Source organism: Diuraphis noxia, unplaced genomic scaffold, assembly GCF_037042655.1.
Source record: "Diuraphis noxia isolate RWA-SAM2 unplaced genomic scaffold, SU_Dnox_SAM2 contig0003, whole genome shotgun sequence".
Classification (NCBI taxonomy): domain Eukaryota; kingdom Metazoa; phylum Arthropoda; class Insecta; order Hemiptera; family Aphididae; genus Diuraphis; species Diuraphis noxia.
This window is the reverse complement of record NW_028301713.1, coordinates 3,513,897-3,540,128: the sequence shown is the minus strand read 5'-3', so window position 1 is coordinate 3,540,128 and position 26,232 is coordinate 3,513,897. Positions and strand designations below refer to the sequence as shown.

Genomic DNA, 26,232 nt, shown 5'->3' with positions numbered 1-26,232 from the left:
TGTAGATTCCGTCAATAACGATATATTGAGCAGCCAAATCGCACACTGCTATGCTTTGGGAGGATGGCTATGCCGTTAACTATACAAGGCTTTCGCCTCTACTAGTGGGGGGAGAGTATTAAGGAAGTTTTTAATGGTTAGTCCAAGTTAACGGGTAAGGTTTAAGTTGTTTTTTGGTAGTTGGGGGGGGGGGGGGTGAGATTTACCTAGAAGGCGGATATGATCATGGTCTGAAAAGGAATTTTTGTAGAACATAAGTTTGGACTGGGACTGAATAGATGATTGAATGGATTTAAAGTTAGCAGATTTGAGAAGAACCGAATTTTTGACAATAGAGGGCATGCCCGTTATTGTTCGTATACCTGTGTTTTGGACGGATTCGATACGCCTCCATAGTGAAGGACCGATGAAAGGGGCCCACGAGGGGCCAGCGTAAGTAAGAACGGGAGATACGTATAGTTTAAGAATTTTGAGTCTGGTAGTAAGTGGGATGGGGCGTGTACGGTTAAGTATGGGGTAGAGTATTCCGCGAGTGCGGGTAGCTTTTTTAATGTTTTGGACATGTTATCCGAAGTTGAGTTTGCGCCCTATTGTAACGCCGAGGTATTTGGCTTGTTTGGACCAGTTAATGGTGTGGTTGTCAAGTAGTAGTGGTGGTATGTGAGAAGTATTGGATCGACCGAAAATAATGCCTACGGTTTTGGTTGGGTTAATTTCTATGCGCCAGCGGTGAAACCATCTGGAAGCTAGGTTTATTTGATGTTGAAGTTGTATGGCCGCACGCTTGGGATTTTTGTCGAAGGTGAAGAACATAGTATCATCGGCAAAAAGTGAGAGGTGGGCTTTAGGAGTAGTTGGAATGTCATTGATGTAGGTCAGATATAGAGTCAGGGAGAGGCAGGATGCCTGGGGGACGCCTGCGAGGATGATTCTGGGGGACGAGAATGAGTCTTCGATTTTTGTGATGAAGGTGCGGTCGGAAAGAAAGGATTCGATGATTTTTACGATTTCAGTCGGAATGTTGAGTTGAGAAAGTTTGTAAAGGAGACCTTCGTGCCAGACTCGGTCAAAGGCTTTCTCCACGTCAAGAAGGATAGAGGCGGTGTTTGCGTTATTGTTAAAGTTCTGGCTAAGTTGGTGTGTAAGTTTCGTTAATTGTAGAGTAGTTGAGTGTTCGGGTCTAAAGGCAAATTGTCCAGGGTGGATTTTGTCTCGTAAGTTGAGCTGGAGATGATTGAGGATGAGACGTTCATAGATTTTGGATAGGGAGGAAAGAAGTGCAATGGGACGGTAGCTTTCGGTTAGACGGTTGTTTATGGTCTTTGCCTGGTTTGGGAATAGAAATTATAACTGTTTTTTTCCAGGCAGTGGGAAAGTAGCAGATTCTGAAGGAGCAGTTGATGATTTTTGTTAGGGATAGAATGATATTGTTAGGTAGGAATTTAAGAGCCGTATTGGTGATGAGGTCGTCACCGGGGGCTTTCTTTATGCGAAGATCGCTAATGATTTTTTGAATTATGCCCGGGGTGGTGAATAGGTTGGATTTAGTGATGTTGAGGTTTCGTAGTGAGTGGTAGTAGTTCGTTACTTCAGGTATGTCAGGGTCAGGGTTGGTTTGAAATTGATGTTCGAGAGAGTCGGCTATTAGTTCAGCACGATCATTGGACGAGAAAGTTAGGCCGTTTGGGCCGATCAGTGGGTGGGAAGCTGTGCGTTTGTGGAGGAGGCACTTGTTTAGTTTGTAAATGGATCCGTCGTGGATATCTAGCGAGTTAAGGAAAAGGTCCCAATTGTCGGTTTTGTGAGTTTCAAGTAAGGTACGGATAAGTGAAGTTTTGGCGTTGATTAGGTATACGTTTAGTGGTAGGGTTGCGGTTACGTTGTCATTCACGGCGTAGTCTGTTTTTCTTTGTTATTTCGTTTTTAATGTAGTCTGGTAGTATGAATAAGGAGTTTTTAGTTTTTGGTGTAAATACGCTCGCTTCGATAGCGTGTTTAATGTTTTTTGTCAGATTCTCGATTGCCAAATCGATTGACTGACTGTCGTTAGTCGGTTGTGTGAACGGGTTAGGTAAGTTGGTAAGGATAGTTTTGTATTTAGTCCAGTTAATGAAGCGGTTAGATGTTGGGGGGGGGGGGTTGAGGATATAGGAGTACAAAGGGTCTCAAGAAGGATAGGGTTATGGTCTGAGGAAAGTTCGTTAAGATTGGAGATTTGGGTTGCGTAAGGTAGTCGAACAAGAGCGATGTCAAGTATGTCAGGTCTGTACATGGCGTTGGTTGGAAAGTGCGTTGAGGATGAGGGTGCTGTGATGGAGTAGTCAGAATGTTGCACATGGTCAAAGAGGACACGGCCGGCCGCGTTTGTCGAGTGACTGTGGCACAGGGGGTGTTTGGAGTTGAAGTCACCTGCCGAGATTTGCGATTGCGCGCTCTGTGTCAGTAGGTCAGGTCGTTGGTTGTGAGTGTGGTGCCGGGTGGTTTGTATACCGCTGAAACAAGTACCTCGTGGTTGTTTAGTTTGATGAGGACGGAAGAAGTTTGTATAGAAGTGTTTAGTGTCACGGGCTGGTGTACAATGCGTCGGTGAATGAGAACTGCCGTACTTCCATGAGCGGGCGAGCCACGAACAGGGGGTAGGTCGTTTCTATAGGTAAAGTAGTTGGGAAAGTGAAGTTTGGTAGTCGGGGATAGATGAGTTTCGTTAAGTAAGATAATGTCAGATTTCAGTTGGAGAGCTAGGGAATGAAGTTCATTGAGTTTGTTTCTTATACCATTGGAGTTCCAAAAGAGAATTTTCAAATTATTCATTGGGGAGCGAGAATGGATAGGAAGGATCTAATGGTGGACTCAATTAAGGTTTCTGGATCCTGGTTGTTTGAAAGAGCAGTTAGAAGGTTTGTGAGTAGGGAGAGAATCGATTGTATGTTAAGTTGAGGGGTTGAGGAAGAGGGTATTGAGCCTGTGGTTACTGCAGCGTATGTCGGGGTCTGAACTGATTGTTTTGAGGGAGTTGGAGTAGAGTGTAGGAGGTTGGGGTTTTGGTGGAGCAGGGGTATTGGTTGAAGGTTTCGGAGTGTTTTGAGAAGTCGGTTTGGATTCCACCTGTTTTTGGGCCAGAAAATGTGGACAACCCCGGGAGTTTGCCGTGTGCGAACCACCGCAGTTACAGCACTTGGGAGGTTGTTCAGGAGTTTTAGGGCAGGAACTTGCAGTGTGGCTCCCAGTGCATTTTATGCACCTCGGCTGATGTCCACAGTTGCGGGAATCGTGACTAAAGCGTTGGCATGCAAAGCACTGGGCGGGGCCGTAGGGTTTGAGGGGTTCTACAGAGATGGTTAGGAAGAATAAATTGGTGAGTTGGTAGATGTCTTTGGCGTTAGGGTCAGCAGCTAGGTGTACTGCACAGATTGGCATGGGCTTGTCAGAGGTACCAAAACGGCGTACGAATTTAACCGAGAAGTTTAGCAAATTAAGTTCACTGGTGACTTCATCGGTGGAAATGTCAATGGGGATGCCTTTTAGAACAACCTTAAGGGTGCGATCTTCAGGAAGACTGAAGGTGTGAAAGTCGATGTTGTTTCCTTTAAGGTTGATTGGATGAGACGGAATTGGAGAGGTTCGGAAGTTTGTACGGTAATTTGGCCATTAGAAGAGGATTTGGCGGTCAGTAAAGAGGGGGTCAGGTTAGGGAGCTTGTAGATAGTGGGCGTAATCTTGCGCCAGGAGCTAGATCTCAGGATAATAGGAGGTCGGACTTTAGATGGTGCAGTCAGAGGTTTAGTGATTGGCGGGATGGTAGTGGTTAAGGTTGTGGTTGGTGTAAGAGTTGGAGGGGGAGCAGAACGTACGGGAAGAGTAGCTGGAGTGCGAAAAGGAGTCTAGAGTTTCTGAGTCTGAGGTTTTTGGTGGTGATGGAGACGGCGGAGAGGTACGTTGACGGGGTACTTTTTGAGCCTGAGGTGGGTGATAGGTTGAGCTACCACCTTTACGCTTTTGCGGCTTGTTACCGGCTATGTTTAAAGAGGTAGTGAAAGTCCTGTCGTTCTGAAAAGAACGTTATATCGTGGGGGAGGGGGTGATAGAGTTGGTTGGGTCGGGAGTTCTGCGGCAGTGTGAGGGCGCGGCCCCACGACAGTTGATCGGATGGAGATTGCCGGCGCTTTCGCGACGGATTACTTGAGGCTTCAGGCGCTGGTGCTCCGACGATCTGGGGCGCTGGTGCCCTGTTGGAAAGTCGTAAAAACGACTGTTTTAATTGGCGCTGTTGCCGTTGATAGTTGAGGGGTTCGCTAGGACGAACCTTGGCGCTGTTGCCCTGTTGTAGAGTCGTAAGAATGACTGTTTTCGTTGGCGCTGTTGCCTGTTGAGGGTCGCGACGGGAGCTGTGTAGACTGAAGAAAGAAGAAACTGCAGTGTAGCTACCACGGACGCTGGAAGTTGAATGATGTATAGATGTATGCTGATTATGATGACTGTTGATGACTGACTGAATGCTGATGATGATGTGTAACGCAAAATCGCACATATATTGACAGCGCATTATAAACACTTAAGAGGGAGGACGCTACCCGCTACCATAGACATATTATGCCTATGCTGTCTATGGACGCTATACTCTGTTCCAAAAGAGAACGGTCACTCCGGCCGACCAGTTTTCGTCGGCCGCTGCGCATCTCCCACCAATGACTCGAAAATGGGCGGTGTTTATGCCCGATCCAGTGTGCGTGCGTTCATGCGTGCACTACCGCGGTGTCCCTGCGGGTGCGTGCGTCGCGCGTAAACCTCTGCGAGTTCCCTGCGCGTGTGTAGAAAGGAGGGGGAAATTTGCCCTCAGCACTGCCGCAGCTGTCAGTCATATGCACAAAAGTGACCGTTCTCTTTTGGAACAGAGTATACGCCTAAAGCGAAACGCATACAACGGCCAAGAGAACGCGCTGTTGTGTGTTTTCGCGATGCGCAGGCACGCGACGTTTAAGCCACGCCCGCTACTCGTAGTCGGCCAGTCGGCGGCCGGCCGACGATTGTGCTTTGTGCTCATTCAGGATCGGAACTTCGGGAGTGATGTTTATTATTTTAATATTTTTAATACTTTCTCAACCTTCGTCCGTGACGAATCGACTAAATATGCATGATAAATTAAATAGGTATGTCAGCAACTCGTGATACGCATGTCCGTGACGTAAGCATTTCTCCATCTCTTATCAAACGTTAAAATATAAAAACAAACAGCAATAACACAAACATTTTTGAGCTTTAACACATTTCAAATACTACTTTTTTTTCGTAATTTAGTCATATGTCTATTGTTTTAAAACTTAAAACTTAAATATGGCCAATATTAATTGTTTACACTTTTATTATGTTCTTAAAATATTTAACATTTGCTAATAAACTAATCGACGTAGTACGGTTAGGTTATATTATAGTATTATAATACCTTATGTCACAGAAATTTTTGTAAATTTTTTTTTCATTTTTTAATTAGCAATGTGTGATGTGTATCTATTATACTGATCGAGAAAATGATTTCTTGCAAGTCTTAAGATATGGGGCACATCAGCAAACACATTCATTTTTCTAGGTAGTTATTGGATGTTTAAAAGACGTATTTGTTATAGAAATATCCAAATTTCTCCACAATCCAACATTTGAAGAACCCATATCACTCATAATGGCGATCACATTAAAACCATGTTCATGTAGTGCTTCTATTATGTTATTAAGTAATTCTTTTGTCATAGCAGTATCGTAGTTAATAGTTATAGAATATCGGTTGTTTCCAATTGTTCAATAAACCTTTAGGTTAATTAATTTTATTCAAATAAATTTAATACAAATGTAACATGATTAATTAATTTGCTTACCTCATCTAGCTATAACGGTATTTAAACACATCTATGTGGCCCATATACTTTTTCAAATTTTTTGTCGTAACAAATTCTTTGTGAAATATATGTCTCATCAAAAAAAAATTACTGCTAATATAATTTAGATTCTGAACGAAGTGATGAATGTATTGATTTTACCATGATGTGTGTTTTTTATTTATTTTTTAGTTTTTATGTCTGTGTACAGCATAACTAGTCGAAATAATGCTTCAATTTCAAACTTTGTGGGTGGTTTCCGATGTAAAAGTGAATGAAAAATTATCCTTGGTGCATAATACAGGTCAAAAGTAAACATTTTCAAACAGTTTTATAAAAATTCGAGAAAAAAAAAAGCGGGTAATAAGTCGTGGATGTCGCTCTGCTGTACTGCAGGTTACTGTAATTGATGGGATTAAATTTGAATGCAATGATAGGTATCATTGTATACGAAAAACGATTCTGAACGGAAATGATTTGTCAGTCTAGGATATATTATATTGAAATATTATCATATATTCTATTTTGAAACAAATATTTTATTTTTCAATTAAGACGCATTTTGCATATGACATGGTTAATCAATTAGTGTAGTTATCATATTCATAATACCTTATAATATCATAGATATACGAATACCTGGTTTGAGGATAAATCGTTTAATGTTTAATTATTTATTATTTAAAAAAAAAAAACATTATATTTTCAATATAAAAATAATTTTTATTTTATAAATAAATTTTTAAAAAAAATAATTCAAATTTAACCTTTATTAAAAACTTAAAATTTTAATAACTTAAGTTTTTACTTTATTAAAAAAACTTATAAAAAAAAATTATTTAAATAAAATATCTAAAAATATACACAAATATATATAAAAAAAAAGCGGGTAAGTCGTGGATGTCGCTCTGCTGTACAGTAGGTTACTGTAATGGATGGGATTAAATTTGAATGCAATGATAGGTATCATTGTATACGAAAAACGATTCTGAACGGAGATGATTTGTCAGTCTAGGATATATTATATTTAAATATTGTCATATATTCTATTTTGAAACAAATATTTTATTTTTCAATTAAGACGCATTTTGCTATTTTGCATAAGGCATGGTTAATCAATTAGTGTAGTTATCATGTAGTTTTCATAATTCATAATACCTTATATTATCATAGATTATAGATATACAAATACCTGGTTTGAGGATAAATCGTTATCATTACGCGATTTCATAAAAATTTAAAACTCAAACGCTCAAAACATTTATCCTATAATGACGCTTCAAATTTTCTCTATAGCTATTTGAAGCAAAACTTATGGAAAACTTGGTGTTAAATTTTATAACCTTAGATATAAATACAAACAATATTATGAATTTTGAACTACAAAATAATTTGCAAATATTCATGGTTTTGACGAATTTTTGTCAATATTTGAAATTCAAATGCTAATAAAAATGTAATTTGAATTTCCAGTGGACATTTTGTGATAAAGATTGAAAAATTTGTAAGGAATATTGTATTAAATTTTCCAAGCTTAAATTTAAAAAGAAAATTTGTTATGAATTTCTAGATTATAATAATTTGCGAATTTTCGTAATTTTTACGTATTTAGACAAAATTTGAACTTTAAATGCTTATAAAAAAAAAAATGTGATTATACATTTCTTGATATTTCAACTGCTATTGTAAAAATATTTTGGGAGCCTTGTATTAAATTTTCAAAACTTAGGTTTAAAAGGAAAATTTTTTATGAATTTCTAGAATAAAATAATTTACGAATTTTCGTGATTTTTACGTATGTTGTCAAAATTAAAATTTGAATGCATGTAAAAAAAAATGTGGCTATATATTTCTTTTATTTTTCAACTGCTATTGCAAAACTATATTATGAGCCTTGTATTAAATTCTCAAATCTTAGAATTAAAAAGAAAAACTTTTATGAATTTCGATCTAAGATAATTTGAACATTGCCGTAATTTTTATGTATTTAGTCAAAATTTGAACTGTAAATGCTTATAAAAAAAATTTGTGACTATATATTTCTTTTATTTTTCAAATGTTATTGTAAAATTATTTTAGGAGCCTTGTATAAAATTTTAAAATCTTAGGTATAAAAGGAAAAGTTTTTATGAATTTCTAGGATAAAATAATTTACGGAATTTTTGTGATTTTTACGTATGTTGTCAAAATTAAAATTTGAATACATGTAAAAAAAAAAATAGTGGTTATACATTTATTTTATTTTTCAACTGCTATTGTAAAAATATATTATGAGCCTTGTATTAAATTCTCAAATCTTAGAATTAAAAAGAAAAACTTTTATGAATTTCGATCTAAGATAATTTGAAAATTGCCGTAATTTTTACGTATTGACTTACAATATTTGAAATTCAAATCCTAATAAAAAAAATCGTGCCTATGTATTTTTATAATTTTTTAATCACTATAAGAATAACTTATGAGGAACTTTGCATTAAATTTTCAAGTATTTTAATAGGGCCATAAAAATTTTATCGACACTTTAAAAAAAATATTTTCAGAAAAATTGAAAATTTCAGTTGTTTATAAATACCTCAAAAAAATTCAAAATATTTTGAAAATTAAATCATGTAAAGAAAATGCCAATCTAAATAACTGGTAAAATTTTTCAAGTATCTATGACTTATACTTTTTGAATAATAACAAATGTTTAAAATCGTTTGAGGATAAATCGTTATCGTTACGCTATTTCGTAAAAATTTAAAATTCAACGCACTTAAAATTTTTCCTATAATGATGTTTCGAGTTTTCTCTATAGCTACTTGAAGGAAAACTTATAGAAAACTTAGTGTTGAATTTTCAATCCTTAGTTATAAACGCAAAAAATTTTATGATTTTTCAACTTCAAAATTACTTGCAAATTTTCGCGTTTTCGACAGATTTCGTAAAATTTTGAACTGTAAACGCTTATTAAAAAAAATTGTGACGTACGATTTATAGTTTTTTTTAGCTACAATAAGAACAACTCATAAGGAACCTTGTATTAAATTTTCAAGTTTTTTTGGTCGTCCAACATTTTTTTTACCGACACTTCAAAAAAAAATTCTCAAAAAAATCAAAAATTTCAGTGGTCTATAAATAACTCAAAAAAAGTCGAAATGTTTGAAAATTAAACTGTGTATAGATATCACTACCATTAACATTTGGTGAAAATTTCAAGTATTTACAGTGATTAGTTTTTGAATAACAACCATATAAAAATATCGATTTTTTTTAAAACTGTCGGAAAATGTTTACTTTTGACCTCAATAATGCACCAAGGATCTTCAATTTTACATCGGAAACCACCCCCAAAGTTTGAAATCGAAGCATTATTTCGACTTGTTATGCTGTACACAGACACAAAAAAAAAAAACACACATCATTGTAAAATCAATACATTCATCACTTCGTTCAGAATCTAAAAAACTAATAATGATCGAAAATTTCAAATGCCTATGAATAGTTCAACTTAAGTCGAAAATTTTTGAAAATTCCACCGTGGATAGAATAGGTATACTTATATAAACATTCGGTGAAAATTTCATGTATCTATGGTCATTTGTTTTTAAGTTACATCAAAAACCAAAATCGATTTTGTCGAAAAATGAGTGTGCATAAAATTTCTCGTTTTCACCTTAATTTTTAGTTTGTTTTTCTCGATTATTTAGAAAAGTATTAAGAATTTTTGACTTCAATTTTCCCCCAAAGTACCAACTAGATTCACTTTCTGATCAAACGAGGTACTGAAGTTGAAGCACTTTTACTGCCTCAAAATGTGATGACAGACACACAAAAAAAAAAACACACATCATTGTAAAATCACAGAATATATGAAATATTTTATATTTATATTAATATTAATATTAATTAATTTAATAATATTATATTATATTAATATTGATTAATATTAATATTTTATATTTCATATATTCTGTGGTAAAATCAATACATTCATAGCTCCGCTCAGAATCTAAAAATGTTGTTTTCAATGTGTGATAATGCAAAAGCGAAATATTTGCTACATAAAATTATTCTTAAGACAATAGAGTATCCTTTACAGAATGATAGTAACAAGTAACAACTGCGGAGTGTTTGTGTTGTTTTATTGTAGAATGTATAGTCCAATGTTTACGCAGAGCTTTTCAAAGGATGTTAATGTGAGAAATTTAAAAAATACATTGCGGTATCGATGTTTGATACCTATACTCTGAAAACATCAGTGAAAGATGCATTATGTGTGCAGAAAATAGGTAAGTAAATTTTACTTGGATGAAAAATGTAATAAATGTCAGCGAAAAATTCATAATGTATGTGTAGGGAGTGTACGTTACAAATTGATGACTAAAGAATTGAAAAATGAAAACTTCACTTGTGTCTTATGCAATAAATATATTAATAAATTATCTATTTTGAATAGATAATAAAAACTAATAAGAAATACACATAAACAAACTAATACATTGTAAGTAGTTATGAATGGTTGTATAAATTATTAATTATAAATTATTGTTTAGTAAAATGGGATCTATTTTTTAACATACAATTATGTAAGTAACTAAGTCATATCTTTAAGAGTGGGCATTAACAACTAGTTAAATTTATAAACTATTAACTTTTGCTTATAACAATTTTATGTTTACCTAACTTATCTTGAACATGCCTACCTTTGCATATCTCAGCGTTAACTCCACCATTGACGGTCCTCAGTCCGTATGTAAAAGGAGGAAGGGCGCTTTAAAGATATATTTTTTTTGTAATTTTCAAGTATTTAAAATCAATGATGCTTCTTTGGGTTTAATATGTTTGATATTCATGTATTGTTCTTTTAAATTGGTTTTTAATTGTAAAATTATCTATGGTTATTGCGTTTTTTTTTTCATTTTATAGGTTATAACTGCTGAATTAATAGCCAATGTTTATAGTACACAGGACCAGGACATGTGATATGAATTGGGAAGTGGAAACAAATATCTAGTTCAGACATTTAGAGTAGTAATGGCAATTGGATTCATTAATATTCAGACATTGAAAGAAGCTTTATGATTTAAGGATTCAGAGTTTCCTTTATTTGATAATATGCCAAATTCTTCATCTGGTGCAAAATCCTTATACATGAGTAAATATCTTAAACATAATAATTTATGTATACCTAATTAATTATTGTTATTGTTATTTTTAACTATTTATGGTGTCATTGTTATAAAGATATTCATGAGAGCAAGAGCATGCAAATTGAAAAGCGAGAAAATATCAATAATCTATCTATGCAATATTCACCTTCAGGAAACCATGGAAGTGGCACAGGTAGGATTTACTAGCCACTATTTAAGGGATTCAGAGTTGCCTAGTTTTGATGTTCCAAAAGCTCACACTTCAAAATCAATACCATCTGCAGGTATATTTTAATTCCATATTTAATATTTAATATATTATCAATTCAAATTTTTTTTAAGTCATTTTTTTTATAGATGATCAGTTTTCACCTCCATTATTTGCCTCACTATCAAATTTCCCATCATATCAAATTCTGTAAAATAACCGCGATGAATCAAAAAATTTATGAGGTAATTAACAAAAATATTTATTAATTATTTTTAAGTATTGCTTTATAAATAATAAATTTATTCATAAAATATAGATTGGTAATAAAACAACTGATGATATTACAGTTACAAGAACATTGGAAAACCAATGATTTGCTCAATAAATTGTTGTTGACCAGATCAGAAAATGATGCTACGGTATCTCACAATTTCAACCGAGAACAATTTACTAATACTGCTGTCACTTTAAATGACATTCAACATTTAGATGAATCTTTAAAATAAGCTGCATCAAGATATTTAATTGTATGCAATGTTTAAATAATTTTTTTTATGAGTTTAACATTTGATGAACTAACAATATAATTATAATTGTTGATTTTTTTTATTTGATTGAACAGCTCAAGCAATGAGGTTGTTTCACAATTGAAGATACTACTGCTTAAATGCTTAGATTATTGTTTACTGTCGAATGTGGCTCATTATATAATTATGAGGGGAAAAATTCAAACAAATTTGCTTTTATGGATCAAACAATTCATGACATTATTATTGGTAACTATTATTATCATAATAATAATTACATATAAAAATATTTAAATAACAAATTGTTTTGCTGTAAAATTAGATTAAAATTAGATATTAATATATATTTTTTTTTAGATACAGCCTTGTTTAAGCATCTCAATGGACAATGATACAGAACAAAAAGTAGTAAGAAAAATAAAAAGTTTGGTGGAGGTTAGCCAACAAGAATTAATAATAAAATAGGGGGAAATATGAAACAAAAACATAATTTATTGTATATTCTTAGCCATTAAAATAGGTACTTAGTTAAATGTAAAAAGACAGAATGTATGTATGTATGTATATGTATGTATACAGTATACAGTATGTGTAGGTATGTATGCTATTATGCTAATATAACTGAAAAATACTAATTTTCTAATGTTAATTTTGATAACCTTATGTTAATTTTGTATTTGTGATTTTTTATTGCATATATAAGTGTTTTTTAAATGCATACTATGTTATTTTTTAGTTAAATTTTATAATAAAATAGTATTTTTAGTCTTATTTATAGTCGTGAATTATCTAATCGCATTAAATTGTTATGTATTTATTATCGTATTAACACAAATTTTATTTCTTAAAAAATTGTATATAATATTGATTTTTAGGATAAAAACTGTAATTCAGTAGCAATCATGTATACTTTATAAGTAATGTTGAAAATAATTAAGATAAAATAAATTTTATTTTTGCATATTTACTATTTTATAAGATATATTTCCACATAATAAGAGCATAAATGTATATTTCTAAGGGTCCGGAGTTCCGCCAGTTACGGGCTTGATTGCATAGATAACTATTAAATACAAATTAATTTGTGGTACACATTAATTTGGTCTAATACTGAAGTGTTTATTGGGAACATACAAAATAACATTATTATAACAAATAACAATATAATAACATTATTAAATTATTTGTTGGTTGTCATCCAATTCATAGAGAATAAGCTGATAAAAAGAATCCATATGAAACCTTTTACATTTTAATTTCTTTTAAGTTATATAAACATAACTATTCTACTGATGTAACCGCCTTCTACCTACTTTCATGTAACTGTTTACTTATATTTGATATTTATTATGACAGTTAAATCATTTTAAAGAACAAGGCATTATATATAATACTAGTAATACTACATGATATTATTGTATAATCATTACCTCAATTTTTAGTTTTGTATTCTGTTTAACAATATATTTTATATAGCATGGTATAATGTACATTATTAATATACTGATTGCCCTTTAAGGCATTAACGTAATTAATAAAAAAATAACTTTAAGAAGGCCTAATAGTTAAGGTAAAAGTATACAATAGAATCTATTGAATAGATAAATTAAGTCTTAAACTACTCAAGATCAGGTAAAGATTACAGAGCTATTAATTAAATGCAAGAAAATCGTGGGTAATCTAAATATCACAGTAATTTATCACTTGATATGTTATAAATAAAACTAATTGCTAAATGGTTAAGTATCCAATATCATTGAAATTAAGAACCTATATGTATATTTTATTCAGTTGTGTATTTGTAGTTGTGTGTGTATCAAAGGGGAGTAATCAAGAGGCTGCCTCTGAGTTTTTTATGACTTGGTGTAACCACTGTACCCTGGTAGGTAATAGCCCATAGCTCATAGGATATAATTTAGTATTAACTTAAACAGTTAATTACAAATATTTCAGTTATTTGAGCTGCAAGGTGTGAGAAACATTAAATCACAAAACAATTAATTAGATTAAACTATCCTCTGAAAACTTTATCATGCAACTATAGAATAATATAATATCAATTCTAGGATGCAAATATGCAATATCTTACTAGTTTTAATTATTTATATTAACTAAGCGTACTTAAAAATTATCTATTTGAATAAATTAATGAATCAACGAATATTGTTTGAGTTATAAAAATATTTAGTTAATAAATATTTGAACTTGGCGGCCAGAGATATTATAATTTGTTGTTTATTCCAAGCCGAATAGATATGACACATTTCTTCCATGATACTGATATAAACCGTTTTTTTTTCTAATGATATAAACCGTTTTTATTTACTGTCTGGTGATCCAATCGTGTGGTTTTCGAAGGTTATCAATATTATCATAAATGCTTATCACAGTGTCGAAGTGACCCCGCCCGGCAGCTGAATTACTGTCAGCTTAAATACGGTTCGTACAAAAATACTTGTCGGCTGAAATAGTAGTTGTCGGCTTAAATAATGTCGGTTAATTAATATCGGCTAAAATAATGTCGGGTTGAAGTATGGCTTTTGGCCCTTTTGGGTCTGGAGAAAAAATCCGGAAAAAATTACTATAAGTCCATATCACTACCGTAATACTATCACTACATCAATACTCCACAGTGTTACCACAACAATAATAACTTTATATTATTTTTTTTCATTCGTTCATTTTCTAAGTACAAAATATCGCTAATCAAATTATTCTAAGTACAAAATAAAATTTTAAAAATGTTACTGACATGAACTGAGGGCCAGTTTTTTCGAAACCTATCGGAAACAAACACATAATCAAAATCAAATAATCAAAATATCGAAAAACGTCCGTGAGGTTTTTTATTCGTATACCGTAGTAGAAAAATAGTCCGCGGTCGGATTTCGTTTTTCCGACCGATTTTCACCATGGAGTATGGCTTTTGGGTCTGAGAAAAAATTTCAAAATATCGAAAAACGTCCGAGAGGTTTTTTATTCGTATACCGCAGTAGAAAAATAGTCCGCGGTCGGATTTCGTTATTTTCGATTTTCCGACCGATTTTCACCATGGAGTATGGCTTTTGGGTCTGGGAAAAAATTTCAAAATATCGAAAAACGTCCGAGAGGTTTTTTATTCGTATACCGCAGTAGAAAAATAGTCCACGGTCGGATTTCCGTTTTGCCGATTTGTTCGCGCGTACTCCGTCATTATTTGGAATTATTTTGTCATCGCAGCTATCATCAAGAGACAATGTTAAATTATATTTTATTGAATTAGTAGGTATCAAGGTATCTACAACAAAATATTGTAACTTACAATAAATAAAAATATATACTTATTATTAATATATTATATTATATATTTTAAATATATAATAATATATTTATGTATTTTATAATATATTTATGAACTTAAAAATTTGGTGGCCCTGAAAAGTGCCGTTTTAAATGGTTTATATTTACTGCCAACGTGCCTATACAATTTCTGGAAATTAGATAAAACTTAATTTTTTTTCAATATGACGTATTATACATACGATAAAAAAATTGGTTATTTTCTTAAGAAGTTTTAGGATTAAATACGATCCCAGGATATACACGTGCTATGTCAGACAGAAATCGTACAATTGGTCATGTAAACTACCTCATCTCTCCTGGAGATTTGTACTGTAAATTCATTGTACCTACTCAACTATGTACGAGTCATATACTAAAAATATATAGGTATGTTCGTTTTTTACAGGATGTTAAATAAATATACTAGAATTTTAAATTAATAAACTACATTTCGTAAGCTCAAGTTTTTGTAATAACAGCAAAAATATCCTTAATTATCTCAATATCTGCCTACAAGGATTATGGGCTCTCCAGTCTCCACATATCATTTCAGGTAAATGAATCCTAGTCGATATAACACTTCATTATCGGCAATAACGTATCTGTCGTATCGGAAACAATGTTACCAAACACTTTTCTTGTTGTACGCCTAAAACCACTTATAGTTAAATTTTTAAATAAGATGGAACATTTTTTTGGCTAACTAAAATACGTTTAAGCCGCCCGGTGCTGATGCTATGTGAATCTCACAAAATAATATTATCATTTAATTATATTATTATATAATATATTACTCATTATAGTTTATAAATAATATTTGAAGTGTACGATCCAGTCCCGCATTATTGCATTATTTTGGAAACCAATTATTATGGTATAAACTATAATTATATGTAACTATGAATGAATAAGACTATTTTTAGAATATTATTAATACTTTTCTGTTTCATAATGACGTATTACAATGCTTTTAAGTTTTAATCATCAATTAACATTCGACTTTGGTTCGTCAACGAGTAATTTTGTTTTAATTTTTTTTCTTAAAATGGATTTAAATACTTTACTTTTACCTAACCATCTCTCAGTGTTTTCACTCGGTGCCTATTTAGGTCCAGATTTCACTGATGAGGAACGGAGTAATGCTGGTACCCGAGGTGAATCGATATGTATTCATTTCGGTATAATTCCAAGTGAATTTGACATACGTCCTCAATGTCACTGTGGTAGACCGTTGTACCGAGTATCAGATTATTCACGAAAATTGAGGTATAGGTTTAAGTGTTCTGTAGGTCACAGGATTTCGTCCACCAAAAATACATTTTTGGAATACGTGCACACGGCTGGAGAATTGGGGGCACATAAGATTGTGCAGATGGCTTATCTTTGGACAATGAAAGCTAATACTTCTACTATCCAGCAGGAGGTAAATATAAAAAAAGCGGGTAAGTCATGATCATGAATGTCGCTCTGCTGTACAGTAGGTTACAAGTGGATTACTGTAATGGATGGAATTAAATTTGAATCCAATGATATTATATCATTGTACACAAAAAACGATTGCGTTGTATCCGTTTTTAAAATTTCGTAACAAAGAGGGATACACGTTTCCAACATCCTATCAGATTACGGATACGGTACAATTTTTAGAGTCCAATACGTCTTCATACCGTATGGATACGTAAACCCGCACAGCTGATCGAATGTCTATTCTATATAATTGACGTTCTGTGATGATACCTAACAGCAGGGGGGTATAACTCTATACGGTGGGTCTGATATACACTTTTAAGACACGCGCCATACCAACGTAATATATGTCGCGTACAATTATAAATATTTGCGTGACGGGTCACTCTGTTTTTGCCGTTCCAGCACTCGGCAGTAATTTTGTTTACATCTAGTGACGCGTCATCGAGTATCGACATAACCACATAACGCAACGCCATAACGGTTTTACTAATTTTTCAAAACTGTTCCGTTTTAACGATTTTCAATTTAACTTGCTTTTGTTTTTAATTGTTAAATTAATAGTTTTGGTGAATAATTGTTACTGTTTCGCCATGCCGTCAAATAGTTGTGTTGTGATTGGTTGTGACACCAAATACACTGACAAAACTGTTCTTCGTCATAGGTTTCCAAAAGAAAAAAACACATTTGACGCTTGGGTGAAGAGATCAGGAAATAACAAATTATTAAATAAACCAATTGACATAGTTTATAAATCTTTTGTTATGTGTGATAAGCATTTTGAAGAAACTTGTAAAAGTCCTGGATTTAAAAAGTTGATTACTAATTCATTGCCAACTCTGAATTTACCAGGTAAATATATTATTTTAAGTTTATATAATATGTTGAAATTTTCAATATTTTGTAATATTTGTTTTTTTGTTTATATGTTCTATAGTGATATATGTTTTGTCAGCCTAAATGTTCTTACTTCTTAGTTATTCCTATAACTTAAGATAATAAGATATCTACGTATTGGGTGCATATAGCCAATACTTGACATCAGTTTTAATCAAACGGTTGAAATCAAGTATAAAAATTAAAAAAATGAAGGTATCAATTGCAGCCCAAGTCTTCAGTCAGCGTGTTGGAGCAATCATGAAGAGAATGGCCATAATGACAAACAACTCTAACTTCACTGGTAAGCTATATATATATTTGTAACAAACCATTTAAAAACATGAAACAATATTATTTTCAACTTATGTTATTGCTTGAACAATTAATGTTATTTTTCATTTTATACAGTACTTATAGTTTTTATTAATTGTTATAGAATACAAAGGCATTGACTCTGGGGCAGAAGATACTGGCCAATTATGCCTATTTATTGACAACCTTTTTGACAGTGCCAACGGAAATGTGATCAAGCCTAGCCCAGGTAAAGAGCTTAGTAGTGCAGTAACATTAAATTCACCTCATTGGAAGTTTTGGCCAAAATGTCTTGATGTCCTAAGTACCATGAAGTATGAAACAAATAAATCAATTCCATCAGTTTCAAATTGGACAAGAACTATTAAAGGAATGCAGTTAATTTGTAAAAGACTATTGAAAGATGGTTTCAAGTATGTTTTACTTAGAAATTTCAACCAGGACCCTATTGAAAACTTTTTTGGTTCAATAAGAAGTCATGGAATACGAAATATTAACCCAACCCCTGCGAACTTCATTTCTTCTTTTAAAGCTCTTGTTATTAATAATTTTACATCTAATCATTCCGTTGGTGCAAACTGTGAAGACGACGACTGCGATGGAGTCTTAGATAATTTAAAAGAATTTTTATTCAATGAAATACCAATTGAATCTGTTGTTGAAGAAGCTGATTGTAATGACCAATTACAAACTACTTTAGTGTCAATGCCACCCAATAACGATAATATTATAACCTCTGGCAGTAGAGCTTATGTTAGTGGGTGGATTATTAAAAAAGTAAAGCAATTGACTAAAAATTGTTCTACCTGCATTTCAAAACTTTGTGCTACTTATCCTTTGGATGAACATTTTTTAATTCAAGAACGCCAATATTCACAATGTCACTTATTTTACCCGGATAAAGAAACAATAGATGTGTACAGTTTGATAATAAATCTGTTTAATTCTAATTTCCATAAGTATGTATATAAAAATAATGCATTTGGTGAATTGTATTCATTTGTTTCTCAGAATGTGCCTATCCAAAATTTAGTTTGCAGTGAACATGATTTATTTAAAATTTTTCTCAAAACAGCTTGTAAACTATTAATTTATTCCTATGTAAACCATATAAATCGTATTTTGAGTAAAGGAGAAAAAAACAACTGCACTTCTGATCCTATAAAACTTGCTGCTATTTCTTATCATGATAAATATTCAAAAAAAAAAAGGGTTTTGTTACGGCAAAATGTTAATTATGTATAGACAAAATTATTGCATTAATTTACCTTTAGCAAATACCTCTGTATTAAATTAATTGTATTTTATGATAACAATGACACAATGTAAAAAAATAGTAAATAATTAGTTGTATTTTGAACTAATATTTTGATGTTTTTAATTAAATATTTACGTAGATATTATTATGTATAAATCTATAACCCTGACAAAAATTATGTTTGTACTTTGTAAATAATTGTATATATTCTAATATTTTATGACAAAAATTATGTTTGTACTATGTAAATAATTGTATACATTTTATGTTTTATGACTTAATAAATATTTATTGACATAATGAATTGAGTATATTATTTTATTTTATTTAGAATATTTGAAAATTTTATTCTTAATTTTTAAAATAATTTCGATAGCAATTATATCGATACAATAGTATAAATATCGATATTCTATCAGTAATATCGATGGTTGACAATCGATTGTTTAGTAATTAAGACAACCGTCGGGAGCGCTAGTATCGAACTTAGTATCAAAACGTTTCACGGGAGTCGCCTTTCTATTTAATCTCTTTTCTATGCCTAACAGTCTAACCAAACATGAACTGATTAGCCATTGGTGACACTGTCAATGTTTGCTTACAAAATACATATCTATTACAGCGCCAGCAACACGGCATGTTTTATGTTTATAACATGACTATTACATTATTACAATACGTCCTACGTCGGACGTCCTATAGGCTATAATATGTCTGTGAAGTTAGCTCCCGGACGTTGAGCGCTTATCAACACTGATAAGATAGGTAACCGCATTCCTGCATACTCTATTGCCTATTCATGTCTTATAAGGGGTTATAATAAAAATATTTATTTTTCAGATAGAATTCAGAATTCAAGGTGGTCGATGGATGAATGATAATTATTATTACATTAAAGCAATAAAATCTATAATGCACATTATGTACCTACCTAATTTTAAAAATAGTTATCATTGTTATAAAATATAACATAATGAAACATTTTAAAGTATTTAACTCTTTTGAACTAGTAACATAAAAAATTAACTACATTATGCTATAAAAAAATACAAGTTTACAAAACATCACCTACTATTATATATACCAATGTTGGATTTTCTCTTAACTATTTTTTATTTTTGAGAAATATAACCATTAAATCGTTATACAATGCATGCATAAAAACTAAAAAGGCAATATCATTACAAGAGGTATAATGTTAATGGGTAATACATTTTATTATCAATAGTGTGTTAAAAAACGAAGCGATTAAAATATTGTAAAAATATGATATTTCAAAATGATATAACAAAAGTAAAATACTATTCACTAAATATAATTATTAAAAAATGTATCTAAATTTTCAACGGATGAATTAGAAACAGTTGATAAAATTAAGCTAAGAAGACAAAGTTTGTACAATTCGGCAACATCCTATCAACAATTGTATAATATTCTACAAAATTAACATGGTATTTTGGTTAAACAGGATTGTAGAATGAGTAAAGATATCTAGTGTCATTCGATTAATTACAGAACCCAATAAAACTTAGTTATATTAAAAATAACAATAAAGTTGATTCTATTTTATCTGTTAAAGACCTCGCATTATGCTCATAAATAATTAAAAACATCTAGATCATTCTAATAAAATTATACAACTCTAAAAAGATATGAAGATCAAATTTTTAATATAGCTCCATAGTATAGAGAAACTTAAAGTTCTATAATAGATAGTAATTCAATGAAAATCATAAATAATCCTAATGGTGAAACTTAAAAAATTACATTAGAAATGTTCATTGGAACTACGCAAAAACAAATCATTTCAAATACCACTGGATTAAGCTGTATTGCCTTTAAACATAAGTTTGTAAAAAATATATACATATAAATATATTTACCTAATATTACTTGTTAATTATCTCATCAACGAACTACGGCCAATAAAAATAGATAATAACACTCCATATTTATATTAAAAATTAGAACCCTTGTAATTTAATACTATAATATGAGTAGGTTTCATAATATTATGTGATATCAGCGGGAATAAGGTGAGTATATATATTCTCCAAAACATTTTTAATCGAAAAGGAATTAAACGCAGCTAAAAAATGTACCCATGTGCGGCACAAAGTGGAATTGAGCACTGACAAAATAATATGATATAAAGTTAAAGAATATGAAATTTTACGGTAATACAGGTCGGGCGGGCGCAGGGTGTATTTGGAACGTTTTTTCGAAACGAACACCAAAAAATATGTCTCTCAAACCATTTTTAATCGAAAAGGCAACCAATCTAGATACGAAAATTGTAGTTTTCGAGTGCGGCACGCGGTGGACTTGGGCACTAGAAAAAAAATACGATAACAACTATATGATATTTATGAGTTTACGGACGAATCGGCTGCGCAGTGTATTTTGGAAGGCTTATTCGGTATGAACACCAAAATTTATGTTTTTGAAACCATTTTTAATCGAAAGGGCAACAACTTAAGATTCAAAATTTGCATATTTTGGAGGGGGCACTCGGGGGACTTGGGCTCCAGAAAAAAAATACTATTTACATTATCCGATGTTTGAGATACTGTCAGATTTCGGCTGCGCGGTGTATTTTGGAAGGCTTTTTCGGTATGAACACCAAAATTTATGTTTTCCAAACCATTTTTAATCCAAAGTGCAACAAATTTAGATTCAAAATTTGCATATTTTGGATGGGGCACTCGGGGGACTAGAGTTCTAGAAAAATAATAAAATATTAATTATATGGCATTTTACGACATGTAAAGTGTGTAGCTGCGCGGTGTAATTGGGAATTTTTTTTCGAAATGAACACCAAAATTTATGTTTTCCAAACCATTTTTAATCGAAAGGGCAACAAATTTAGATTCAAAATTTGCATATTTTGGAGGGGGCACTCGGGGGACTTGGGCTCCAGAAAAAAAATACTATTTACATTATCCGATGTTTCAGATACCGTCAGATTTCGGCTGCGCGGTGTAATTTGGAATGCTTTTTCGGTATGAACACCAAAATTTATGTTTTCCAAACCATTTTTAATCGAAAGAGCATCAAATTTAGATTCAAAATTTGCATATTTTGGCGAGGGCACTGGGGGGACTTGGGCTCCAGAAAAAAAATACTATTTACATTATCCGATGTTTGAGGTACTGCCAGATTTGGGCTGCGCGGTGTATTTTGGAAGGCTTTTTCGGTATGAACACCAAAATTTATGTTTTCCAAACCATTTTTAATCAAAAGTGCAACAAATTTAGATTCAAAATTTGCATATTTTGGAGGGGGCACTCGGGGGACTTGAGTTCTAGAAAAATAATAAAATATAAATTATATGGCATTTTACGATATGTAAAGTGTGTAGCTGCGCGGTGTTATTGGGAATTTTTTTTCGAAATGAACAGCAAAATTTATGTTTTCCAAAACATTTTTAATCAAAAGTGCAACAAATTTAGATTCAAAATTTGCATATTTTGGAGGGGGCACTCGGGGGACTTGGGCTCCAGAAAAAAAATACTATTTACATTATCCGATGTTTGAGGTACTGCCAGATTTCGGCTGCGCGGTGTATTTTGGAAGGCTTTTTCGGTATGAACACCAAAATTTATGTTTTCCAAACCATTTTTAATCAAAAGTGCAACAAATTTAGATTCAAAATTTGCATATTTTGGAGGGGGCACTCGGGGGACTTGAGTTCTAGAAAAATAATAAAATATAAATTATATGGCATTTTACGATATGTAAAGTGTGTAGCTGCGCGGTGTTATTGGGAATTTTTTTTCGAAATGAACACCAAAATTTATGTTTTCCAAAACATTTTTAATCAAAAGTGCAACAAATTTAGATTCAAAATTTGCATATTTTGGAGGGGGCACTCGGGGGACTTGGGCTCCAGAAAAAAAATACTATTTACATTATCCGATGTTTGAGGTACTGCCAGATTTCGGCTGCGCGGTGTATTTTGGAAGGCTTTTTCGGTATGAACACCAAAATTTATGTTTTCCAAACCATTTTTAATCAAAAGGGCAACAAATTTAGATTCAAAATTTGCATATTTTTGAGGGGGCACTAGGGGGACTAGAGTTCTAGAAAAATAATAAAATATTAATTATATGGCATTTTAAGATATTTAATGTGTGTAGCTACGCGGTGTATTTTGGAAGGCTTTTTCGGTATGAACACCAAAATTTATGTTTTCCAAACCATTTTTAATCGAAAGTGCAACAAATTTAGATTCAAAATTTGCATATTTTTGAGGGGGCACTCGGGGGACTTGGGCTCCAGAAAAAAAATACTATTTACATTATCCGATGTTTGAGATACTGTCAGATTTCGGCTGCGCGGTGTATTTTGGAAGGCTTTTTCGGTATGAACACCAAAATTTATGTTTTCCAAACCATTTTTAATCGAAAGTGCAACAAATTTAGATTCAAAATTTGCATATTTTGGAGGGGGCACTCGGGGGACTTGAGTTCTAGAAAAATAATAAAATATAAATTATATGGCATTTTACGATATGTAAAGTGTGTAGCTGCGCGGTGTTATTGGGAATTTTTTTTCGAAATGAACACCAAAATTTATGTTTTCCAAAACATTTTTAATCAAAAGTGCAACAAATTTAGATTCAAAATTTGCATATTTTGGAGGGGGCACTCGGGGGACTTGGGCTACAGAAAAAAAATACTATTTACATTATCCGATGTTTGAGATACTGTCAGATTTCGGCTGCGCGGTGTATTTTGGAAGGCTTTTTCGGTATGAACACCAAAATTTATGTTTTTGAAACCATTTTTAATCGAAAGGGCAACAACTTAAGATTCAAAATTTGCATATTTTGGAGGGGGCACTCGGGGGACTTGGGCTCCAGAAAAAAAATACTATTTACATTATCCGATGTTTGAGGTACTGCCAGATTTCGGCTGCGCGGTGTATTTTGGAAGGCTTTTTCGGTATGAACACCAAAATTTATGTTTTCCAAACCATTTTTAATCAAAAGGGCAACAAATTTAGATTCAAAATTTGCATATTTTTGAGGGGGCACTAGGGGGACTAGAGTTCTAGAAAAATAATAAAATATTAATTATATGGCATTTTAAGATATTTAATGTGTGTAGCTACGCGGTGTATTTTGGAAGGCTTTTTCGGTATGAACACCAAAATTTATGTTTTCCAAACCATTTTTAATCAAAAGTGCAACAAATTTAGATTCAAAATTTGCATATTTTGGAGGGGGCACTCGGGGGACTTGAGTTCTAGAAAAATAATAAAATATAAATTATATGGCATTTTACGATATGTAAAGTGTGTAGCTGCGCGGTGTTATTGGGAATTTTTTTTCGAAATGAACACCAAAATTTATGTTTTCCAAAACATTTTTAATCAAAAGTGCAACAAATTTAGATTCAAAATTTGCATATTTTGGAGGGGGCACTCGGGGGACTTGGGCTCCAGAAAAAAAATACTATTTACATTATCCGATGTTTGAGGTACTGCCAGATTTCGGCTGCGCGGTGTATTTTGGAAGGCTTTTTCGGTATGAACACCAAAATTTATGTTTTTCAAACCATTTTTAATCAAAAGTGCAACAAATTTAGATTCAAAATTTGCATATTTTGGAGGGGGCACTCGGGGGACTTGAGTTCTAGAAAAATAATAAAATATAAATTATATGGCATTTTACGATATGTAAAGTGTGTAGCTGCGCGGTGTTATTGGGAATTTTTTTTCGAAATGAACACCAAAATTTATGTTTTCCAAAACATTTTTAATCAAAAGTGCAACAAATTTAGATTCAAAATTTGCATATTTTGGAGGGGGCACTCGGGGGACTTGGGCTCCAGAAAAAAAATACTATTTACATTATCCGATGTTTGAGGTACTGCCAGATTTCGGCTGCGCGGTGTATTTTGGAAGGCTTTTTCGGTATGAACACCAAAATTTATGTTTTCCAAACCATTTTTAATCAAAAGGGCAACAAATTTAGATTCAAAATTTGCATATTTTTGAGGGGGCACTAGGGGGACTAGAGTTCTAGAAAAATAATAAAATATTAATTATATGGCATTTTAAGATATTTAATGTGTGTAGCTACGCGGTGTATTTTGGAAGGCTTTTTCGGTATGAACACCAAAATTTATGTTTTCCAAACCATTTTTAATCGAAAGTGCAACAAATTTAGATTCAAAATTTGCATATTTTTGAGGGGGCACTCGGGGGACTTGGGCTCCAGAAAAAAAATACTATTTACATTATCCGATGTTTGAGATACTGTCAGATTTCGGCTGCGCGGTGTATTTTGGAAGGCTTTTTCGGTATGAACACCAAAATTTATGTTTTCCAAACCATTTTTAATCGAAAGTGCAACAAATTTAGATTCAAAATTTGCATATTTTGGAGGGGGCACTCGGGGGACTTGGCCTACAGAAAAAAAATACTATTTACATTATCCGATGTTTGAGATACTGTCAGATTTCGGCTTTGCGGTGTATTTTGGAAGGCTTTTTCGGTATGAACACCAAAATTTATGTTTTCCAAACCATTTTTAATCGAAAGTGCAACAAATTTAGATTCAAAATTTGCATATTTTGGAGGGGGCACTCGGGGGACTTGAGTTCTAGAAAAATAATAAAATATAAATTATATGGCATTTTACGATATGTAAAGTGTGTAGCTGCGCGGTGTTATTGGGAATTTTTTTTCGAAATGAACACCAAAATTTATGTTTTCCAAAACATTTTTAATCAAAAGTGCAACAAATTTAGATTCAAAATTTGCATATTTTGGAGGGGGCACTCGGGGGACTTGGGCTACAGAAAAAAAATACTATTTACATTATCCGATGTTTGAGATACTGTCAGATTTCGGCTGCGCGGTGTATTTTGGAAGGCTTTTTCGGTATGAACACCAAAATTTATGTTTTCCAAACCATTTTTAATCAAAAGGGCAACAAATTTAGATTCAAAATTTGCATATTTTTGAGGGGGCACTAGGGGGACTAGAGTTCTAGAAAAATAATAAAATATTAATTATATGGCATTTTAAGATATTTAATGTGTGTAGCTACGCGGTGTATTTTGGAAGGCTTTTTCGGTATGAACACCAAAATTTATGTTTTCCAAACCATTTTTAATCGAAAGTGCAACAAATTTAGATTCAAAATTTGCATATTTTTGAGGGGGCACTCGGGGGACTTGGGCTCCAGAAAAAAAATACTATTTACATTATCCGATGTTTGAGATACTGTCAGATTTCGGCTGCGCGG

At 32.4% G+C, this 26,232-nt stretch overlaps 1 long non-coding RNA gene across 5 annotated transcripts; it reads left to right on the top strand.

Annotated features, from left to right (window-relative positions):
- The first annotated feature begins 10,538 nt into the window (after nucleotides 1–10,538).
- LOC149056547 (uncharacterized) lies at nucleotides 10,539–12,524 on the top strand. 5 transcript variants are annotated; one of them, XR_016190959.1, is made up of 7 exons: nucleotides 10,539–10,702; nucleotides 10,776–11,004; nucleotides 11,094–11,283; nucleotides 11,357–11,452; nucleotides 11,558–11,737; nucleotides 11,833–11,986; nucleotides 12,095–12,524. It is a non-coding gene; the product is annotated as an uncharacterized LOC149056547 (long non-coding RNA). The 5 variants fall into 5 exon arrangements; XR_016190958.1 differs by having other exon boundaries at nucleotides 10,539–11,004; XR_016190962.1 differs by having other exon boundaries at nucleotides 10,539–11,004; nucleotides 11,527–11,737; nucleotides 12,095–12,523.
- Nucleotides 12,525–26,232: the final 13,708 nt, after the last annotated feature.